The following is an 8609-nucleotide window of genomic DNA, read 5'->3' on the forward strand; positions in this document are numbered from 1 at the left end:
GAGTTTTGAGTGCTTTTTACATATAGTCTCTAATGAAATAAAAACATTTCATTGCTTCAAGTTGTACCTAAAATGCTAGGATTCCTGGCGCTGAAAACAGATGTTAGCTCTTGAATAGCACAAAGTGGTGGTGGTTGCACAACGATTCAGCCTAAGGAATCACAAGTAATTTTAAAATTCAGTGTTTTGAATTTTTCCCCCCGAGTTTTGAGTGCTTTTCACATATAGTCTCTAATGAAATAAAAACATTTCATCGCTTCAAGTTGTACCTAAAATGCTAGGATTCCTGGCGCTGAAAACAGATGTTAGCTCTTGAATAGCACAAAGTGGTGGTGGTTGCATGGTTTGTGGAATCTTTGGTGAGAGGCAGACCTGCAGAAGCCTCCTTACTTTGTTTTCCTCCTCAAATACCCTTGCATCTTCAAGTTATTTTCAGAGGAGAAACCACAAGACCTTAAAGGACAAGCAGACCACCCTGCATTACTGTATCACCTATTGTTAAGTCGGATTTCCTGTAGGGTTTGGTACTGTTCCAGCAAGTGATCACCACAGATGATATCTACCTGACAAGCTGGATCAAGACCCATTTTCCTTCTGAGAAATTTTTCTACATGTCCAATAGTTGCTTCTCCTGAAACTCAGACAAACTTCTTTTCCAATGGCTTAAAATGTTCAGAGTCTTCATTAGCACCAATGAATTCCAGTAGTAAGGATATATCAAGTTCAGATGGAATATGGAATACTGACGCTAGGGCTTTCTTAGCTCTTCCTTTGCTTGAAGGAACTGGCTGTGGAACAGCAGGTTTAGGTATTTCCAGACCTCTTTCTTTATAGAAATCATGCATTTGCTTTTTTTCTCTTTCCTCTAGATTGCTCACTAATTTGTACACTGTGTCTTGTAACTTTCCATCCAACCTTGTAAAGAGGTTGTGTCTGATGGACTACTATGTTGCATTTTGGATGTCTGTTGGTATAGTAAAAATGTCTTACGATGCAGCTATTTTGTTTGTTTGTTTGCTTGCTTGTTTGTTTATTTTGGTCTTTTTGAGACAGGGTCTCCCTGTAGCTCCAGCTGTCCTGGAACTCACTATGTAGACCAGGCTGGCCTTGAACTGACAGAGATCTGCCTGCCTCTGCCTCCCAGTCCTGGGATTAAAAGCGGGTGCCACCATGCCAGGCTACAATGCAGTTTTTACAAAAGGTATGAAGACACTCCTCATCGTAGTCCTCAAAGCAGCCTCTCAAGTGGCCCAGACTGCGCATGGGCTCCAGCTCCGCTCCACGGACCAGGGGCACCAGTCTCCACCAGGGACGTCAGGCCCCCCTCACCTGCTGCAGGCGACGGAGTGAGGGCCAGTGGGGAGACTGGAGGCAGCAGCAGCAGCACGGGTGGCGGTGGCATGGCCACGGCCACAGCCTCCTCAACCTTGGCGGACTACTAAAGCAATGTTCAGTTCTAAGAGACTCACCAGTGGAGCTTATGTTTTGTCTAAACATATCTCAGAATTAGGAGGTGCTTCTTTGTGAAGATTTTTAATTTTATTTACGTATGTATTAATTCTGCTGGTATAGTGGTATCGAAATTCCCACAGTGTGGTGGTTGACACCTTGTAAGGGCACTGCTTCTAAAAGGTGACAGGTCTCAGGTGAATCCAGAAGTTTACACAACACCTACTGTCCATCAGTAAATCAGCTCTACTGACTCCATGTTTAATGTGCGTTTTCTCATTTTCACTGGGATGGAAATAAGAGTAAGAATTTTGCTTTCATGCAGACTTCAATTTTAAACATTATTTTGCCTAAAATTAGCATCCTGATGCATTCTAAAAAGAATATTTTATAGAGTCGCTCACAGCAAAATTTCCAAATCTATACAGAGCCAGAGACTTGGACAAATACTGGCAATTGTTTTGTGAAAAATTTGTGAATTATGCATAAATTTATCATTTAATAAAATTTATTTTAGCCAAAAAAAGTATCCTCCCACATAGTTTTATAAATGAAAGATTATATCTTATTAATTTCATTTTAATTATGAAAACTTGAATTATGAGTGACAAACTTGAAGCAACAGCCTTTATTTTACTGAAAAAAATGGGTGACTTCCTGGGATATTAAACTCAGTGGAATGAAGACACACTATGCAGTAAGAATGTCTAAATACAGCTGATTTTTCCTTTGTTTCTTTATGGAAAAAGGAAACAAATATTTTAAATTTACTTCATTTTTTAAAAATTTTTAAAGTTTTTTTGAAGTTTTGTGTATTTCATACAAAAAATTATCTTTATGATCTGTGCAGTTGTAATGCACAAAGCTCTCACTTTTCCAGCTCATTAGTGATCATGTGACCTGACAGTATCATTTCCACATCCAGGTGGGAAGGGAGAACCAGCAGGGTCAGTACAGTATTCACATGCCATCATAGTGTCTGACTCTGGCCAGGTGTAATCCTATTCATTATTCCATAACCTTGAAAAAAAAGTTGATTTTCAGAAGATTAAATAAATATATTTGACAATGGCATTTATTTTAAATAAAGAAAATTAAGCAGTGTGAACATCTGATAGTACAAGAAGTCTTTCTTAGAAAGCTAGTGGGATCAGCACTACCCATCTTTTTGATAGGAGTTTATCAACAGATAGAATAAAAGACAACAGCTCATCACCAGTCATAAGCAATCCTGAATGAGAATCAGTTTCCAGTAAATATAATAACAAGAGATAAACTAAATTATAATAATGTATTTTAATGTCATAAAATCATTATATAGAAGTCTACAATATAAAAAGGTGTTATAGTTTGTTTAGTTATAGTAATGATTTATAATAATGTACAATAAACATGCTCACAAATAAAAATAAGTATTGTTTGTTCACAGAAAAATTAGCAATACATACCATAATTAGAGTAGAAAACGTTTCATTACTCTGGCTTGGAATAAAATTTTCTTATCTTCACAGTCTACATTTTCTTCACTGCACATTAATTTCACCTGTATTACACCCATAAAATTTATTTTAACCATTTGCTTCCTGTGTAGTATTTTTTTTTTGGTCTTTTTGAAGCAGAGTCTCCCTGTGGTCCCAGCTGTCCTGGAACTCACTATGTAGATCAGGCTGGCCTTGAACTCACAGAGATCTGCCTGCCTCTGCCTCCCAATGCCCGGCTTCCTGTGTAGTATTTTTATTCACCTCTTATTCAAATGTTATAAACAGTAATGAGTTTATGTCCACAGAAGATTTCTGAATACAGTATTTCCCATTTATCCAAGGTTTTATTCCTGATAATTTCCATTATTTTACACAGTCTTGGCTGAGAAAAATATGAATGTAAATTTCTAAGAAAAGGAGTTCATAAATTTTAAATTGCACACCATTTTGAGGAGCACAATGAAAATATTTGCCATCTTAAAGAGTCTTGTCGTTTTTATTTTACCTTTGGAATTTTGACAGAAAAAAAGGTTAAGAGAGCTGAGATAATTCTTTTTACATACCTGCTTGAAAAAAATATTTTTTCACTGATTTGAGAATTTCATAAAATGTGTTTTGATTATATTCGGACTCCTTCCATCCTCTCCTCTCCATTTACATCACATTGCCCCATCCCCACTTCAACTTCATGACCTCTATCATTTTATGTCTTCTTTCAAGGCCTATCCCCTCTAACCTGTGCTTCTGAAATACTCTAAGAAACAGGTCCATCCCTTGAAATCTGGTCATCTTACAAGGAGTAACATTAGTAAGGAAAACTGAGTCTCCTTCTTCCAGCATCTATAGGCTGCCAAGACCATATTGCTGAAGACACTACATACTTGAGTACCAGAACAAATGAGGAAAAATCAAGTTGATACTGACTTCAAAGCTTCATCTCTGCTGGCTAGCTTTCATTGTACTGGAAAATGCTTTGAATGCTACCTGCAGAGAATGGCAAACATCACCCTTACCCAGCTGTGAATCCTGTGAGCTACAATTACAACTGGCTTGGGGAAATATGCCCACTGGTGAAATAGTGGCATAAATGCTATGGAAGTAACCACCATCTTTTAATTGAATTTAAAGGCCACTTCACAAGATGGAGTCCATACCAGACAATGTTATCAGGGCCAAGAACTATGACTAGACAAGCACAGACCATAAAGGAATACCTACTACTATTACTTTGCCAAATAGATGCAATGCTATGCTAAATATGGATCCTTATATTTACAGACAAACATACCATACACCACTCATCAAAGAAGCTTCTTTTTGCAACAGATGGAGGCTACTGCAGAATTCCACAACTGGTCAGACACAGAATGTACATCTGAGAGATGCCCAATACTTGGTGACACATCTACAGTTGAACCTCTACACCTAAGGCACATGGAACAAAGTGGAACAAGGTGTGGAGAGACAGCTAATGCATCCCTCAACTCTCACGAGTAAAGCTTCCTTATACAACAAGAGTGTGATGTACACAGAAGGCCACAACTGGCCAGGTTTTAAAGAATAAGAGACTGCAGGGTCTGTATTCTTGGATAGATCTCTCATATTGAACCTCACCCAACCCTGATTCAGGACCATTGTGGGAGAGGGGGCAGAAAGATTGTAAGAGCCAGGGTTGGCTCATGAACACAGGGAAGCAGAGACATTCAGGCCACTGGAAACTTGCACATGTGAACTCGTGACAATGATCGCATCAAGCACAGGACCCATGCCAGCTCAATTAAAGAAGAGCCCAGAGGGGAGGTGAGAAATGGGTGGCAAACTGGTCCTAGACTGAGAAGTATTGGAGACTGATTGCTACTGGGTAAATGAGAGTATGCCTTATATATGATCTCTAGACAGGGTGACTAGACTCCAGTGGATGAATTTATACTGAAGGACATCTGGATACAATGCTTGATCATAAAGGACTTAGCAAGTATGGCAGAATACATGAGGTCCTGTGGGGGTATTGACAAGCATGGATGGTGAGGGTGTCTAAATTTGATTAAGAGCTATTGTATGAAATTACAAAAGCTCAGTATAAAAACTGGAAAATTATATAGAAACTAAAAATAAAGTAAAATGACTCAGGATGACTTACTGTTATATCCATAGACTAGTGCATCTTTCAACACTCACAAAAGAAGGTTATTGCAACAGATAGTGATTAACACAAAAACCCACAAATGGTCAATGTGCAGAAAATAAGGGACAGAAGACTGCTCAGCCCTAAATCCGAAACCTACATCACACCATCTCCTCCCAAGGATTGAGGATCCTTGAGAATAAGAGACAAAAAGGTTGTAAGAGCCGGAGGGAGGTAGTAGTTGAAGGAAAGGAAATTGTGTTTTCTGGACACCACAAGGTCATTACACATATGAACCCACAGTACTTATGACAGCTTCGTAAGACTTTTGGAAACTTAAACAAGACAGTGGTAATGCGTGAATGGGAGAGGTGGGAGCTAGTAGCTGCAGCAGTAGCTGAAGATCTATTGGCATGACAATATTTTGCCCCATCTTTTTTCATTCTGCCCAGGATACGGGTTACCATTTTGCCTAGTGTAACTATATTATATATGCTACCTGCCCTGTGGCAGTTGTAATAGACAATTTTTACATAACTTTATTACAGTATACTATTGTGTCTATTTACTTGTTAGTAATTGTTGTTAACCTCTTAGTGGTCCTAAATTAGTCATTAGATTTGCAATAAGAAGACACACAGTACATATAAGGTTCATTATCATCCATTATTTCAGATATCACCTGATGTCTTAGAACATATTGCTTATAGATAAAGGCTGACAATTGTGTCTGAACTGGAGAGTCTTACTATGAATAATTAATGTGAATTCATCTACAGTTTGAGCATTATAAAAGACTGAACAAAAATGTAAATTCACTATATTATTATTTTCTTTTTACTTTTCCTAGCCTGACAATATTTTGTCAGTTATTACGAAGTAGTGTCAGAACTCCAGTCAAATTCTTTGAAGTGAAAACAAAATTATTATAGATTTTAATTCATGCAAAAACAGATATACTTTTCTGCATAACATTTTACATTGTCAATATCTTTTGCATTATTCAAAGTAATGGCCTCACTTTAAAATCCTAATGATGCTGGTCCTTCTAGGCATTGCTAGGGTGGCACATGCACACAGACCTCTGTTTCCCCTGCTATAATTTCAGGTAAGATCTTGATGTGTCAGCATCATACATCTGCTCAGACTCCAAATGTTCTTTCTTTATGCATTAGTCAGTCGATATCTAAGAGGACCTGGGTCTGTAGCAGCTGCGGTGCCTCAAGCAGCACTCCAGTAGCTGGTGTGATGCCTCTGTCACCATTTGGATTCAGTACAATGCTCAGGACAAAATAATATAATGACTCTGTGCTTCACTTGAAAATGTAAAGATCATTACTAAGATAACATATTGCCAAATCATTATATAGTTATAATTATAAAAATTTACATCTGAAATAAATTACATATATTTTGAATTGATAGAGTTTTACATGGTATTTTCTAAACCCAGTCTAATAGCTTTTATTTTCTTAGTATATCAAAAGTGAAAATATAATTCCTAGAAACAAATGATATTATCAAGATTTATTTTAAGGCATTGTCAAGTAACTGTGGCATATTTTCATGAGTATGAAACTTCCCATTTCTTTGGTTTCCATTATCCATGGTTTAATTTTCAAGAAAGCCTTTATTCATCAAAATGCTCCTCATGTATATCTGAAAATAAGCATTTGAAAATATACCTCTCTGGGTAGTTAAGCAAACCTCTTCCCTTCCCTTCCATGTGTAAAATTTAGGACCCACAGTCTTTTTAATGATTTGAGCTCATCTACTCCAGGCTTCCAGCTATCCTAGCAATACAGTTCATCACTCTCCAGAGTACAGTGATCTTTTTGTGTGCCAAATTGTAATCTGTTTCTTGTGAATGTATCCAAACTTATAACTTACAGTGAGTTTCCCTCTCTGGCAACTGCCAGTTTCTTGTTGTTGGTTTTTGTTTGTTTGTTTGTTTGTTTGTTTTTATCTTATGCGGTTTATAGGAGAATCAGCTTCAGTATCATATCTCAGAGCATTTTTTCTATAAGGGGATTTCTGAGGTACCAAATTAATTAATTCAAATATTCTAGTAATATTTATGGTAGCAGGGCTGTTGAGTTAGTCTGTGAGCCTTAGCCACTTATGACACTTGTCAATAGAAATGATACTTGTCAATGAGGAACAGTTGATTGTTTCAGCCCAGAAGACAGGGACCTTGGGAGGTTTAATGCTTCCACAGTTCTTTCCTCCGTGCAAAACAATAAAAGTTTCTGTGATATCAACTTATCTGTTGTTACAAAAAGAAGCTTCATTGATTAGTGGTGTATGGTATACTTGCCTGTAAATATAAGGATCCATATTTAGCATACAGCAAAAAATTTCATTTGTCTAGAGATGTGAACAGATAGATGTAGGGCTTCCTCTAGGATCTGTGACCTTTCCAACCATGTGTATTTAGCTATATTTGCAGTGCTACACACGAGTTCCCTCCCATTGAGCAGGCTTTAAGTCCACTTAGATAGCTGTTGATTACCCCCAAGATACATGACCACAAAGAAACAGAGATTTCCAGGCTTTTGTTAACTTAATAATATGAATTTATAGTAATGGTGATAGCATGCATAAGACCCATGCAAGCTCAATCAGACAAAACCATATTATAGACTGGGGAAATGGGCAGGAGGCCCTAACCTTAGCAAAGCAACTACTGGCAGCCAATCACTGCTGGTTGAAGAAGTGTTGACCTTTTTCAAGGGAATAATGCTAGAAACGCTAAACAGGCTTCAGTGGATGAACTCACACCGAGAGACATCTGGGTACACAAACTTGACTTAATATATATTATAGAATGCATCTTGAGTAGATTGATCTTAACATATATGAAAGAATGCATGAAATCCAGTGGGTGGGTTATGGGGAATGCAGATAGGGGAGGGGATCTAAAAATAATCAAGATATATTGTATGAAATGGACAAAAATTCAATACATTAAAAAAGAATAGAACTTATTTCTTCACCATTTTCCAAGTTCTTCTTTTCATGTCACTTTGTCAAATACAGTCAACAATGTTCAAGCCAAGATCATATCATTCTGTTTTCAACTTTTTCACTTAAAACTGTCTAGCCTGCTTTCATGCAGTGCAGTTTTCACCATCATTTAATATGGGCTGCCAACTTTCCAGTCACACTAACATCCTCTTATTTAAGCTGAGACAATAAAATGTGTTTTGGTATTTTATTTGTTTATTATAATATCACATTTGCATTGTGGATTTGCATAAGTTTTCTATCCTAATTAGGCTGTGTTATCATAATAAATGACTCAAATACCATGGGTGACTCCTGACAGGAGTTTCTATTTTTTTTTTTTTGTTTTACTTCTTATTGTGTATTAGCTGTGAGACTTAGCCTTCTTCTTCATTTCATAAAAACACATTGAAAGATTTATCCTTTTCCAGGAACTGTTCTGATAAAGATGAAAAAGAGGAAAGGCAGAATTATGAGATGGTTCCAGAAGCTTCTATTTTTAAAAATGCATGTATAATTTCACACTCTATTTCACTGGGAAGATATAA

The 8609-nt window shown here is 37.1% G+C and overlaps 1 protein-coding gene and 1 pseudogene across 1 annotated transcript in view; one reads left to right on the forward strand and one right to left on the reverse strand.

Annotated features, from left to right (window-relative positions):
* The window catches only part of Epha6 (EPH receptor A6), a 1087127-nt gene that overhangs the window by 435920 nt on the left and 642598 nt on the right, over positions 1-8609 (forward strand). The window lies entirely within an intron of this gene.
* On the reverse strand, positions 422-1402 carry LOC103741046 (annotated as a pseudogene).

The sequence above is a fragment of the Nannospalax galili genome, unplaced genomic scaffold, assembly GCF_000622305.1.
Source record: "Nannospalax galili isolate Female #2095 unplaced genomic scaffold, S.galili_v1.0 scaffold821, whole genome shotgun sequence".
NCBI lineage: Eukaryota > Metazoa > Chordata > Mammalia > Rodentia > Spalacidae > Nannospalax > Nannospalax galili.